A 15,330-nucleotide genomic window follows, 5' to 3' on the forward strand; every position below is an offset into this window, starting at 1 on the left:
ACAGTCCATGAAACATAGTAGAAGATAGAAGTAATGGAGACATTATGATATACTTATATAATTTACACAAAGATTAATTTTCCGCAATTGGCAGTAAAAAAAGACCAGCCAAGATGAGGGGACTGGAACCTTTGCTCATAAACTTTGACAAGTACAGAACAAAGTGTTTGACAGGCAATTGTTAGGGTGAGACTATGCTACAAAAGACCTATTTACACATCATCAGTGGTCATCCAGTTATTTTTGAAACCATCTGGGCCAGGTCATGCCTAAGGGTCCTCCAGTATGGAACAACGAGGTGCTTTGACATGCTTTGATAATTCTGTTACAACAAATTTTTTTAAAAGGTAAAATCATGACTTTCAGATATAAAATTGAACATATGGTAAGTATTTTATTCAACTTATTAATGAGGAAGCTGGTAAGGGTGTTATAACTAGTTCAAAGGAAAAGCTAAAATCTCCTAAAATTTATGTGGGCAAATAGAAATGCAGCTAGCTTCCAAAGTCAATTGAACTTCTACAGGACAGCATTTTGTACTTCTGTTAGTTTCCTATGATGTACACAGTTGCAGAATGCCTCAAGGGTAATGGATGCTAGAATCAGATAACCTAGGAAGGTTGTGCTGGGTGTGGACAATGCATAGGTTTCTACTGAAGCACAATTTTCTCTTACAATTTCTATGTTAAGAAATGATAAAGGAAGTATTTAGCTGCAGAATTTTAAGACAATAGGTTAGTGCTCCTTCTGGAGGAAAGTCTACCTCTTTTGATATTTATTTTTTGAGTAGAGGCTTCCCTGGTGGCTCAGACAATAAAGAATCTGCCTGCGATGAAGGAGACCTAGGCTTGATCCCTGGGTGGGGAAGATTCCTTGGAGAAGGAAATGGTGACCAACTCCAATATCCTTGCCTGGAGAATCCCATGCACAGGGAAGCCTGGCAGGCTACAGTCCATGGAGTTGCAAAGAGTCAGACATGACTGAGCAGCTATCATTTTCACTTTTGTTATAATAGAGAACTGGATTTTCTTGCTGGCATCTCCACTTTTTTAGCCTCAGTAGCAAGCAAATTATTTAAAATCTTTGTGCCCCAGTTTCCCTACTCTAAAATAGGGACAGTATTGGGGATGAATAAATGAGAATAGTCTGTGAACAGTGTTTAGCACAGTGCCCACCATCCTTATTATTACAGTCTTTCATCATGCTTTTTATTTCTCCTACACAAGATATGTTCTTTCCTTTTCTCTTTTTCTGCCCATTTAACTATGATAAAGAATAGGAAAGCTATTTACAGTGGTTTTGAAAAATGTATAGATAGGGTTTATGCTTCTTGGTCTTGAATTTGAAAATTAACTACACAAGTTGTTATGTATGCCTTTGTATTTTTTAAAAAACAAAAAGCATTCTCCAAAAAAATATTTGTTTTCTGAGTGATTTCCACCGTCACTTAGAACAGCTAACCCTGAATTTAAATGGAAAAACTCCTTTTCAGTTGGCTCCTTTTCTCAGGTTAATGGCCAGAGAAAGCAGGCTCTAGAGTGGGAAAGGCCCTCAGAGGGGCCCTTCCAGGGGCGCCGAGGACGGGACCCCCCCACCTGGAGGTTGACTCGTGGGAGTCAGGACTAGGAGCTCTGTGGTTGAGGCTCTCCGTGACTCTTCAGACCCCAGGGGTCACGTCTGAGGGCCAGAGGGTCTTCCCTGGGGGAGGTGCAGTGTGTTGCAGGCGAAGGAGAAAATCGACCACACAGCTCTGCCCAGAACAAGTGGTGCAAACCTGCCTTTGGGAAGTTTATTTTTTCCCTTGGGTTGGGTAGAGAAGGGACTTTTTTCAAACCCCTGCATGTCTCTGGGTCAGAATACCCGTGTGGATTTGACCCCATTGTCACTAGCAAAGCCCATTAACAAGTCCCGATTAATAAAAATAGAATCGGGGTAACAAAGTCTACTCTTTTTTTTTTTTTTTTTCTTTTCCTCTGTGCTTAGTCTAGTTTTACTTGCTCAAAGGGGGTCATGTACAGAGGCCTGGAACCCAGCCCTTCAGACCAGAATCCTTAGTGTGAAATGGCTATAGTGCCTGACACCTCAGCTCGAGGGTGTGTGCAGAGGTGCTGCACACCGCACGGCAATTCAAGATGGCGGCAGTGGCAGGCCGTGTGCTGCGCCTGGGGAGACGAGCTGCACACCCTGGGCCAGCCTCGCGAGATCCTCGCTCTCACGAGCTCCTTGCCCCACCCCTTGCTGAGGAGATGCCTAGAAAACAGCCCCTGTTCAGGCTTGTCTGGGAGAGCACAGCTTCTACAGCAGGAGCTTTTACTCCTCCGCCTTTTGCTTCTGAACCAAAGTCAGTCTCCTTCTACTGGCTTGAATGACACCTGGCAGGAGAACAATTATGGGCCCAACAAGAAAGTCCCAGTGCCATCAGCCCTGATTTCAGTTCTCAAGCCTTGAGAAACTGCCAGTTTATTCAGGTGAGGCCCACAGGCATCCTCCCCTTTCCTTAGCAGCCTGAGATTTGCAGGGAACAAGACTGTCCAGTAAGCGCTTGATATGAGTGAAGCAGGTTGCATTAGCATTTTACCTCTAGGTTAATTTCAAGGAAAGGAGAAGGAAAATACTGCTGTGTCTAAGCTTCCTTTGAATGCAAGGCTACTGGAGTGATATCCCCAAGAGAGCCATTTTTCACTCTACAATTCCACTCCTATCATTTAATCTGACTGTCAGGCTGAGTGGAGGGTGGGGATTTTGGGAGAATGAACCATCATATCGATGCCTTAGGAAACAGTGAAGATTAGATCTCAGAGGTCAGCCGGTGTGTAATTGGAATCTCGGGGCTAGGAGAACACAGTCAGATTTACACAGGGCTTCTTGTCTCTAGGGATTCTTTTATTTATTTTTTTCCTATCATATCATCTCTGATAGAGCAAAACTGCTTGTTTTAGCTCTTGATAGAAAAGTAACTTCCCTTGTCCATTTTTTCACAGACAATGTATAAACAAGAAAGAAAGTGGAAAGCCTGTCATTATGTGTAGCAATACCCACTTTTGGTCATATGCCACAGAGAGGGACATGGATTTGAGGGTAGAAGATCTGGGTTTGAGTCCAGTTCTGCCTTGGTTAAGTTATGACATTACTACGGTGAGAATAATGAAAGCTGTGATTCCAGCCTCACAAGGTCATGAAAATGAAGGATGGTAAATATCTAAACGTCCTTAAGTAATAAAAGAACCCAAATGAAGTAGAGACCCCAGGCTGGGATGTTAAGTAGGTGAGTGTGTTTGTGGAACATAGAGATTTTAGCAAACTTAGGGGTCCAAGCGTTTCTGCTTCCTGACCTCAGAGCACGATACTTATCGTTACCACAGGGGCCCAGGGCAGCCAGCAGCCACCAGCAGAGGGAAAGGTCTGGTTCCTAGCAGGTTAGAACTCTCTTAGAAGGCAAAGAGGGAATGCTGAAATGCCCACTCTAAGTGGTTTATGAGTGTTGAGGAGAAAGAAATTTTCCTCTACCCTTCTAGGTTCTTCGGGCTGGTCTAAGAATTGAAATGACATGAAGCAGATTAATAGGAGAAAAGTGAAACACAAGTTTAATAACACTGGAGAGATCCAGGAAAACTGAGTAATTTGCCAAAATGGCCAAAGCCCTTACCTTAAATACCATCTTCAGCTAAAGACACACGAGGATGTTGGGATAGTGGTTTGGGGCTTCAAAGCAGAGGAATGCAATTCACATGAAGATTAAAAAAGCAACATTTGTTAAACAGTCATTTGCTGGACCATAGAGACAATGGACACAGAGTGGACTCTGATCTCTAGTTCCTGCTGAGTTTTCCCACCAGTGCTAACCCATATTCTTTGCAGAGATCTCTGGTGATAGCTCTATTCTGGAAACAGGGCACCTACCTAAATTCTTTTAGTAGTTAGGGATAAGGTCACAATTTCTTACTGAGTCTTTTGGGCTTTGATTGTTTTGAGCTCAAAATAATCTGCTTGCCAAAGAGATGTTTTGGAATGGCAAATTTTGCTCCCCTACATGGGCTTCAGAGAGGAAGGCAAAATATGAATGGGCTACCTTGCAAAAATAATTCCTGCAGACTTAGGAGGTGGGGGTCAAGGGCAGCTGAGATCTAGTGGACTGCAGGAGAACTGAGGGCTATTGCAATGAGGGAAGTACTGGGGACCTCACCCTTACTCCTTAGTGAATAAAGCCTGATACACTTAGTTATTAACCAGGTATGTGCATGCTAAATCGCTTCAGTTGTGCCTGACTCTTTGTGGCCCTACGAACTGTAGCCCACCAGGCTCCTCTGTCCATGGGATTTCCCAGGCAAGAACACTGGAGTGGGTTACCATGCCCTCCTCCAGTTATTAACATGGTAAGGAATTAATATTGCAATGAAGCTTGCTTTAGTTGTCTCTCTGACTCTCTTTGCTGGCCCTTCTTATCTTCATTGCCCTCTTCTTAACTGAGTTCTAAGCCCCTAAACTGCCTTCATCTACCCACCCTCCCCACCTCAACCCATTCCCCAGGAAAATTACTGCTTGGTTCTGCTTTCTCCCTGGAGACCCATTAGGAGAGAGGTCTGGGTATACAGGTGAGATCCTCTGAGCAATGCATGTGGATGGAAAAGAGATGTCAAGGGGATAAGCTCTGGGAGTTTCAGAATTTAGAAGTCAGGAGAGTGAGGAAGGACCTTTCTGCTTTTGCAGAATTCTTTCTTAAGAACAAGTTCTTCGTGGTAACATTTCTGGCTGAAGAGTGGGAACAATAATCTGTAAATGAATGTATGAATCGATTTCTGGGCAACTTCACTATCATTGAATATTAGCATTCAACTTTTATTTTTTTGGGTTCTTTTAGAATATGTAAATTGTAATCTTCAGAATGCTTTCATTTACATTTCTTTGATTTCTAGTGAGCTTTAACATTTTCCCACTGTTTGTCTACTAATTGTATTTCCCTTATGAGAATGGTCCTGTCTTTTACCTATTTGTCTTTTGGAATCTTGACATTTATCTTACAAATTTGAATTAGCTGGCTTTGATAGATCTTAATTCTTTGTAATGTTTGATAAAAATATTTTCCCTGTTTAAAAAAAATCTTCAGTAATGCTAATTCTTATAGTGCAATTATTTAAATAGCCTCAAAACTGAGAAAGTTAAAATTCCCCCAGAGAGGTGGTGTGTGTGTTAGCTGCTTTGTTGTGTCCGACTCTTTGCGACCCCATGGGCCTTAGCCCACCAGGCTCCTCTGTCCATGGGATTTCCCAGGCAAGAATACTGAGGTGAGTTACCATTTCCTTCTCCAAAGAGAGGTGATAAACACTTTTTTTTCAATTTTTTGCAAGTTCTGTAATTAGATTTTATATTTAAATCTTCAATCAACCAAAGCTTATTTTGGTGAATGTTTTATTTTTAATTATTTTTTCTATTATAAAAATCAATAAATGTTGATTATTGAAAAATAAGGACATTAAGAGCAAAAATAAAAACATGGTGAAAAGGATCCATAATTTCACCATCCAGAGATAGCCACTTTAGACAAATAATGAATGTTTGTGAATAGCACCTTGCACCCAGATTCATCAAATCCTAATATTTTGCCGTGTATGCTTCTTATTTTTATTAAAAAATAGAATACCTGTATACTTCTCTACCCTAACCTAATTTTATTTTCTTCTGAAAGGCAATTCCATCCTGAATTGGTACCTATAATTCTCATCTTTATTTGTATATGTTTTCAGCATAGGTATATGGTTATAAATATATAGCATTATTTTGTATGTTGAGAAATTATTATACTATCTATAATTTGTTTTTTCTTTTTATTTTTTGGATTTACCTCTGCTGATAAAATTGCTATAAATAGTCACATTGTATATCACAATTTGTTCATTCTGTTGACGGATATTTGTGTGGTTTAATTTGTGCTTGTTTTTTGCTGTTACAATGTTGCAGTGGACTTTCATTTTCTACAAGTGAACTTCCACGGTTTACTCTTAGAAGTGAAATTGAGGGCTTGTGAGATATGTGTGTCTTTAGTGTTGCTGGATGTTGACAATTTATTCTCCAAAATGGTTATTCCAATGAATACACCATCAACAAAATTGAATATTTCTCCGATTTTTCCACATCATCACCAGTACTTGATAATAATGGATTATTTAATCTCTACCAGTTTGATGGATATAAAATGGTATCTCATTGTTTTAATTTTCATCTTTCTGATTACTGCTAAAGTTGAACATATTTTTATATGTGCCGTTGGTCATTCAGATTTCCTCTGCTATACATTGCTTGTTCATATCTTTTATCCATCTTTCTATTAGTTCATTAGTGTTTTTCAGTAAGAAAAATATCTTCTCCCCATTTGCATTGGCTTTTCATATTGCTTATGTGATAGCACCTTGTTGTTGAATAGAATTTAAAATTTTCATGTAGTCAGATTCATCAGGATTGACCTTTAGGAACATTCTGTAGAAGAGGTAAATTCTTACCTTTATACTCTTATGGTATTTTGGCAGGGCCTGAGAATTAAACTGATATAAGACAGACTAATAAGAGAAAAGTATACAAACTTATCCAAGTATTATGTGATAATGGGAGCCCTTATAAGACACAAAGAAATTATGAAACTTACAAGCTTTTATACTGGCTTGAACAAAGAGAGGCAATTGTGGAAAAGTAAATCATGTAGAGAGGCTGAAGGAAGATAAAAATTATTTTAACAGGGTCTGTTAGTACAGGATTCTCTTGATTTTGATTCCCCATTGAAAAGTGTTTCTTTTCTCCTGTTACTGGGAAGCCATCTTCCACATGGGGATTTTTATCTCCTGTTTTAGGAGGAAAGGGAGTGATAAGAATGCCCTTCTCACAGGATGCTTTTCAAGTGCCTGTAGCTTAAAACAATACAAAGGTATTTTGTGATTTGTCACAATCTTTTACATTCCTAGAATTTGACTTTATTGGTCACTAAGGGTTCTTGCTACAGCTGCATTCTCTAAGTTCGGCTAAAAATGATTTTTCTGCCTATGCTCATTGGGCCTGACGCCATGTTCAGTAAAAGCAGATAAGTGATATGCACAAGACATTCCTGCCTTGCATGCCCTTAGTAGACATAATTTGTAATGCTAAATCAGTTCAGTTCAGTTGCTCAGTTGAGTCTGACTCTTTGCGACCCCATGGACTGCAGCACACCAGGCTTCCCTGTCCATCACCAACTCCTAGAGCTTACTCAAACTCATGTCCATAGAGTCAGTGAAGCCATCCAACCATCTCGTCCTCTGTCATCCCCTTCTCCTCCTGCCTTCAATCTTTCCCAGCATCAGGGTCTTTCCCAATGAGTCAGTTCTTCGCATTAAGTAGCCAAAGTATTGGAACTTCAGCTTCAGCATCAGTCCTTCCAATGAATATTCAGGATTGATTTCCTTTAGGATGGACTGGTTTGAGAGCCCAGGGACTCTCAGAAGTCTTCTCCAACACCACAGTTCTAAAGCATCGATTCTTTGGTGCTCAGCTGTCTTTATGGTTCAACTCTCACATCCATATATGACTACTAGAAAAACCATAGCTTTGACTTGACCTTTGTTGACAAAGTAATGTCTTTGCTTTTTCATATGCTGTTTAGGTTCATTGCAGCTTTTCTCCCAAGGAGAAAGCATCTTTTAATTTCATGGCTGCAGTCACCATCTGCAGTGATTTTGGAGCCCAACAAAATAAAGTCTGTCACTGTTTCCATTGTTTCTCCATCTATTTGCCATGAAGTGATGGGACTGAATGCCATGATCTTAGTTTTTTGAATGTTGAGTTTTAAGCCTGCTTTTTCACTTTCCTGTTTCACTTTCATCAAGAGGCTCTTTAGTTCCTCTTTGCTTTCTGCCTTAAGGGTGGTATCATCTGCATGCCTGAGGTTATTGATATCACTGAGGTAATGCTAAATGACATTAATTTCTTTATTCATGTGTGTTCCCATGCATTCATTTATTCACTTATTCAACAACTATTTTTGAAAAAACTGCTATGTGCCTGCTATCTTCCTGAGTCTGCTCCTAATTTTTTCAAACCAGTTGTATTGGAATTGGTACTTGTGCACATTTACCTTCCTAAGCCTGTGTATTTATGTGTGAGTGTGCTTATGTGATATTTTTCACAAATCCGCGGATGAGGATGATACTTATCTCTTAGAATGAACTAAGTATCAGGTCTTGTTTCTCTGTGATTTGGGAAATATGTTTGTTGACTCATAGAAATGTTTATCAGAGTATTTGTTTAGGCCATACTTCTTTTGGTGAATGAGGTATTTCTTAGCAACTTTCTCAATTTCCTTCTCCATCAGTGTTTTCATGTTTTTTGTATTTTGTTTTGCCAACTTTTTATTTTGTATTTTATATTGTCTGTTTGGCTAAACAATTCAAATTGATTATCCTAAGTTGTGACTGCAATGATTTATATTTTAAAATACATTATATCAGTTTTTAAATCACCAGTCTTTTAATTTTATTGACTAATACCTTTTATTTATTATATTTACAAGGGTTTTAATGTCTTATACTCTTTTCAGAGAATGAACATTTAAATTTACTTCTACCAGTTTTCTATTTTTTAGTTTATATTTGTCTTTTTTTATATTTCCTCTTACATTGACATTCTTCATAAGATTTTAAATCAAGTGCTTAGTTCACTTATTTCTGATTTCTAAAATAAAAATCACATAGATCTATACCTTTCCCTCTGAGCCTTGGTTTATCCACACTCTCACTTTTAATAGGTGGTGTTTTCACTTTTTATAGTACTTCAGAAATTATGATCATGTTTTTAATTTGCAACTTGACCCTGTTGCTTGGGAGAATTTTTGTTGTTGTTGCTAGAAGTTGTCAGCCATATATTTGTTTATTGTTATTATAAATTTTTGCTTGCATATAGTTTAAAACTTACAGAAATTTTGAAAACCAGATTAACTTTTAGCTAGATTCACCATTTGTTTGGATGGAGAGAATTGATGCTTTTGAACTGTGGTGTTGGAGAAGACTCTTTGAGAGTCCCTTGGACTGCAAGGAGATCCAACCAGTCTATCCTAAAGGAAATCAGTCCTGAATATTCATTGGAAGGACTGATGCTGAAGCTGAAACTCCAATGCTTTGGCCACCTCATGTGAAGAGTTGGCTCATTTAAAAAGCCCCTGATGCTGGAAGGGATTGGGAGCAGGAGGAGAAGGGGATGACAGAGGATGAGATGGCTAGATGGCATCACCGACTCGATGGACATGAGTTTGAGTAAACTCTGGGAGTTGGTGATGGACAGGGAGGCCTGGCATGCTGCGATTCATGGGGTCATAAAGAGTTGTACACGACTGAGCAACTGAACTGAACTGACCATTTGTTTATATTTTGCTTGTTTCTATTTTGTTCTGATCGCTGTATAATTCATTCTCTATAAATGAATTCTTTTTCTGAACCACTTGAGAATAAGTTGCAGATGTAATATATATACCTAAATACTTCAATGTCTATTCCTGGGGCAGACATTTTCTCTTATAAAACCAAGGAAATTTAATGGTTAAGAAAATTAGAAAATTTCATAATGATACAATGTGATTTTCTAATTCTGTAGTCCATAATTATCAGTTATCACAATGTTGTATTTTATATATACTATAGTTATAATAAATAGAAATACTATATATAATATAAAATATGAATAATAAATAGAAACAAATGTATATCATTTATATTTAAATTTATAATTTATTTGCTAAATATTATATATATTTTATATATATATAGAGAGAGAGAGAAATTGAGAGATAATAATGAAGGTGATAGTGGCAACAACTGAAGTAGCTGTATACTTACAGAAACTACTCCAGATAGGGCACTTAATATATGAGTATTTATTTTCTTCTTGTAGTATGATCTAAAGAAGTTCATATTTATTACTGTCTTATTATGAAGTTAGTATTTATTCAGAGTAGAAAAATAATGCAAAATAACAATCACTCAAATTTCAGAGCCTAGAGATAACCATCATTAGTATTTAGATGTATATATTCTAGACATGTGCTTTCAATCAACAAAATTTCTGGATTTTTTTCTTGTTAAATAAAATATAAGTACATTAAAATATGGTATCATATTGTGTGATGGATAGTTTTAGTCTTCATATAAACCTTAGTATTTTATTATTTTACATACTTTATAGCTAATGTTCATAACAACTTTGCAAAGTAGAGCCACATTTTCAGATGAAGAGTCCAAGGTTCAGAGAGGTTCAATAAATTGCTTAGGTCACACAGCAGTAAGAGATGGAGTTATAATCCAAATCCTGCACTGTTTGCCTCCAAGGCTATAGAGTAGATCACTATTTGGCCCAAAGCTCCTTTCATTGATTTTACTTATATCATTAACATTGAGTTTTATTGCATTGTGGGGAGAAAATATATTGATATAACTTTCCTTGTGGATTCCCTGGTGGCTCAGGGGTAAAGAATCTGCCTGCCAATGCAGGAGATGTAGGTTTGATCCTGGTTCAGGACAATCCCCTGAAGGAGGAAATGCAACCCACTCTAGTATTCTTGCCTGGGGAAATCCCATGGTCAGAGGAGCCCAGCGGGCTACAGTCCAAGAGGTTGTAAAAGATTCAGATGTGACTTAGTGACTAAACAACAGTAACAAAAATGTTCTATATAAATTTTCTCTTGATTTAGTTTTGGGGCCTTATTTGAGAGTTAGTGTATATCTACTAATGCCCAATACATTGAAAAAAATATATAGTCTATGTTGTTATTGAGTTTAATATAAATCTACTTGTTCTGACACGTTCATTGTGTAGTATTTATCCCTTCTCTTTGCATTTCTAGCTTTGGTAATCCATGTCTTCACTGTGGGTTTTATATTTTTTATTATAATCAGAAGCCTCCAAGCATCCTCCCTCTGCCTTTTTGGCTTCAAAATCTCTTTTGTATGATATCAACTTTACCAATTGTTTTCTTTTAGTTATATAGTTTCCTTGATAATACTTTTTTATTTTTAGCATTCTGCATCTTTTTGTTATATATCATCTTTAAACAGCGAGCTTATTGTTGGGTCTTGTTTTAATCCATAGGAATTTTTTTTTTGAGAAGTGAATGGCCTAGTTATATGGAGTCCTCTGGGATGCAGGTAACTGATATGAGATGGGCTTGCAGCTACGAGCTGTGGACTTTTGCAAGTTACTTAATGATTCTGGGAGGAGGCTACCTGTTTCCTTATCTGTAAAACTATGTTAATTAAGAGTGCTAACCTCATGGAGTTGTTGTAAAGAGTAAATAAGATCAAGAAAATTCAGGAATAGAAATATATTAAAGCATATTAAATTTATTATATGTAGAATGTAGTTGTTATTATCTGCTGTTATAGACATCATGCCTGGAAATATCATTCAAAGCAAGTTTCTTGGCAGTAGCACATAAAGCAAGTTCTTAAAACAAAGATCTATGTTCAGAATGGGAATAATCAGCTCCATCCTTTTCTCTAACCATGTCTCAAACTTCTCCCTGAGATAACAGGAGTAACTTACAATGACGTGGCTGAGCAGCAGTGGTCCAGCGCCCCTGACGGGTTCCCAGTTTTCAGTTCAATTGTCCGTCTCTGCTTCTGGCTGCACTGTGGAGTTTCACAACTTGACTTAAGTTCAGCCCTGTCCAGGAATCACTGCCTTGCTTTGCGTTTAATTAAGCAAATGTTTAGGTTGTACAAATACATTATTTGCTCCCATAATGGGTATTGAAGCTGCAGGCTTAGCTGCTCTGGCTGTTTTCATCAGGCATGGAAAAACTGAAACTAAGGAAAAGAAATGAACCAAGTCGGGCTGGGTTTTCTACTTCCTGGATCGTGTAACTTGTACTGCGCCCAATGAAAGCCATCTGGTGGGCACCCAGGCATGAAGCCCGATTCTCAGCCTGTGGTTCTCCTTCTAGCTGTGCTCCAACCCCTGCACAACTGAAACCTCTGCATCAGTTACAGTTGTTAGAGACTAAAACTGAATTCTTATTTACTTCTGCTCCTAAGGATAAAAGAAGGACAGGGACAAAAGTGAAGGAAGTCTGAGGTTTAAACTACAGCCCATTTTTAACTTTCCAAAATGGTCTTGGTATTTTCAGATCCAGATAACCTTAAATCAGACAATGCAGTATTACCAAACTGAGAAATAAATATCCTATAATATTATAAACTGATAAACTCCAGAAAAACCTCAAAATCTATTTTTAGTTTCAGTAGCTTCAAGTCTCTGCTGGCTTCTGTTTGATCAGTCAGAGGGAGATATGGATCCACTTCCTACCTGATACAATAGAGCAATTTTCTTAACCTCCTCTGATAATAATAATCACCTCATCTCTTTTAAACACAGTTTCCAAGTCCCTCCCGGGAGATTCTGATTCAGTCCCTCTGGGATGGTGCATCAGATTTGTGTTCTTTATTTGAGAAAAGCTTGGGAAAAATCAGAGTAGCGGGAATAGTCTGTTCTTAGAAACAGACAACTCTGAGCTGAAATCCTAGCTCTTTCACTTCCTAGTTATGTGGCCTTGCGCAAATTACTTAACCTTCCTTAATCTCACTGAAAAAAAAAAGTGGAAATAAAAGCATCACCTTGAAGAGTTGTTGAGAGGATTAAAGAAACTTAAGCCCTTTATAGTATCCACTTTTGTGCATTCTGCTTAATCATTTCTTCTTGGGTTAGTTTGCAGATTGTGAAAAAGCCCAGTGGTTTGATATATATGTGTGTGTGTGTGTGTGTGTGTGTGTGTGTATATATATATATATATATATATATATATATAGTGTGCGTGTATATATATATAGTGTGTGTGTGTGTGTGTGTATATATATATATATATATATATACAGTGTGTGTATATATATATAGTGTATGTACATATGTTTATATATACTGTGTATATATATACATATTTTACTTATCTTTTCAATTTGTTCATCAGATACTTATAAAGCTTTTGTTTATTTATTGGCTGAACTGCACGGCTTGCAGGATCTCAGTTCCCTGACCAGGGATTGAACCTGGGTCACATCAGTGAAAGCCTTGAATCCTCACCACTGGACCACCAGGGAACTCTGTGTAAAGCTTTAATTGTGCTCAAGAAACTAGGGTTCCCGGTACCCACTAAATACCTTCTTGATAGTATGATGTGTCAACATAGCCCACCCCCAGCTTTTGGAGGGACTGCCAAATTTCTTGTGTGTGTGACTTTTCTGTGGCAGGCTCCTAATTATTCAGGAGTCCCCTGTGTTTAGGAGTGTCATGATCTTATCCCTCCATTGTACCAGAAATTCCAGTTTTCTTGAATCCAATCATATATGTGTGTGTATATATATACATGTATGTATATATATACATGTATGTGTGTGTATATATATACACACACATGTGTATGAGTATATACATATATATTTCTTTCTGTAGTTGAGGCAATTTCCCCCAGCTTTACTGAAATATTATTGATATAAGTATGTCTAATATGTACAGTGTCATGATTAAAGACATATATACATTGTAAACCCTGGTGACTCAGAGGGTAAAGAATCTGCCTGCAATCAAGGATACCCAGGTTCGATTCCTGGGTCGGGAAGATCCCCTGGAATAGGGAATGGCAACCCACTCCAGTATTCTTGCTGAGAGAATTCCATGGACAGAGGAGCCTGGTGGGTTATAGTCCATGGGTTGGCAAAGAGTTGGATATGACTGAGCGACTAACACACACACATTGCAAAACAATGACAGCAGTAAGTTTAGTCTCCATGTGTGCATGCTCAGTTCCTTAGTTGTGTCCAACTCTTTCCACCCAATGGACTGTAGCCCACCAGGCTCCCCTGTCCATGGGATTTTCCAGGCAAGAAAACTAGAGTGGGTTGCCATTTCCTTCTCCGGGGGATCTGATTTTCCCAATCCAGGGATTGAACCCACGTCTCTTTCATTGGCAGGCAGAGTCTTTACCACTATGCCACCCGGGAAGCCCCAACATCTTCGTCTCTTGACATAACTATGATATATAGTTTTTCCTTGTGTGGTGATAACATTAAGATCTACTTTCTTAAAAACTTTCAATATAGTCACCAGGCTGTACATTAGATCCCCAGACCTTATTTATCCTTTAGCCAGGATTTTTGCACCCTTTGACCAACATCTAAAAATATGAATGCTTCACAAATCTGCATATCATCCTTGAGCAAGGGCCATGCTAATCTTCTCTGTATCATTCCAATTTTAGTATGTGTGCATATGTACATATATTTTTCCTTCAACAGAAAATATACATTTAAATTATTCCATTTGATTTTTACACAGAATATGTTCTAGGTGCTTTGCATTGGCAATTTCCTCTTCCTGGCCAGAAAAACCTTTGTACTTTTTTCTCCCATCCTAATAGCAAGAAATCCAATGGATTTCTGGAGAATAGATTTATATTTCCTTTATATTTAGTTTTGTTCAAAAGAATTAAGACACAAGGTGGGAAAAATAAGGTGAGCTCATGATTGAAATTACACATCAAATACATGTTGTACTCTTCTTTTTCCTTCCTGGTCATGGGCCAGGTATTTGTGCTAAACTCTTAAGCAGTCATTGCAAACCCTCTACAGACAGAAAATGGAAGGGATGATCCTCAAGCCAGTTATTAGGATGATCATCTATATAAGCTTTGAACACTGTTTTAAGTTTTCCACTAGCTTAAGACTTTATGTCTTAATTAATATCAGGATCATTAAGAACCTACATAAGAGTCATGAAATATTGCAGAAAACTAGTGCTTTCCAATATCCCAGCCAAATATAAAATGAATCAGGGGATAAGGAAACCTCCTGCTATAGAATTGATGTTAGCTAGATGGAAGAGTTGGGCCAAGGATCAGCCAGTCCCCTCATCCAAAAGTCATCATCATAGCAATGCTAGTGATGGCTGCTCTACTCCTATCAGCAGTGATACCCTTAAGAGGCACCAGTAAAGAGAGGAGCCTGTTCTATTTGGGGGCTAGGCTCCTGGTTAGAGAAATTCATGTTATTTATGCCAAATCACTAGGAAAAATAAACAGCCTCTTTCATGTTAACCTTTCAAACTGAAATCTACAAAGTAAAGGCAAATGTCCAGATGTACAGCCTGACTGAGGCCAGGTGACTGTCTCTTTTGTAGGAAACCTGTAGCTTTCTTAGATTTGCCTTTTAGTCCTATTTCTTCCTAGTAATAGAGCTGTAGAGAACCTTCAACAAGAAAAACCCAGAAGAGGATAGTTGCTTTTGAAGCCACTACTCTTGTCTGCCTTATTCATTTCAAACAGAGGTACTTCTC

The 15,330-nt window shown here is 38.0% G+C and overlaps 1 pseudogene; it reads right to left on the bottom strand.

The window, feature by feature from the left end:
• Positions 1-14,174: 14,174 nt before the first annotated feature.
• On the bottom strand, positions 14,175-14,274 carry LOC139035748 (U6 spliceosomal RNA; annotated as a pseudogene).
• Positions 14,275-15,330: the final 1,056 nt, after the last annotated feature.

The sequence above is a fragment of the Odocoileus virginianus genome, chromosome 6 (genome assembly GCF_023699985.2).
Source record: "Odocoileus virginianus isolate 20LAN1187 ecotype Illinois chromosome 6, Ovbor_1.2, whole genome shotgun sequence".
NCBI lineage: Eukaryota > Metazoa > Chordata > Mammalia > Artiodactyla > Cervidae > Odocoileus > Odocoileus virginianus.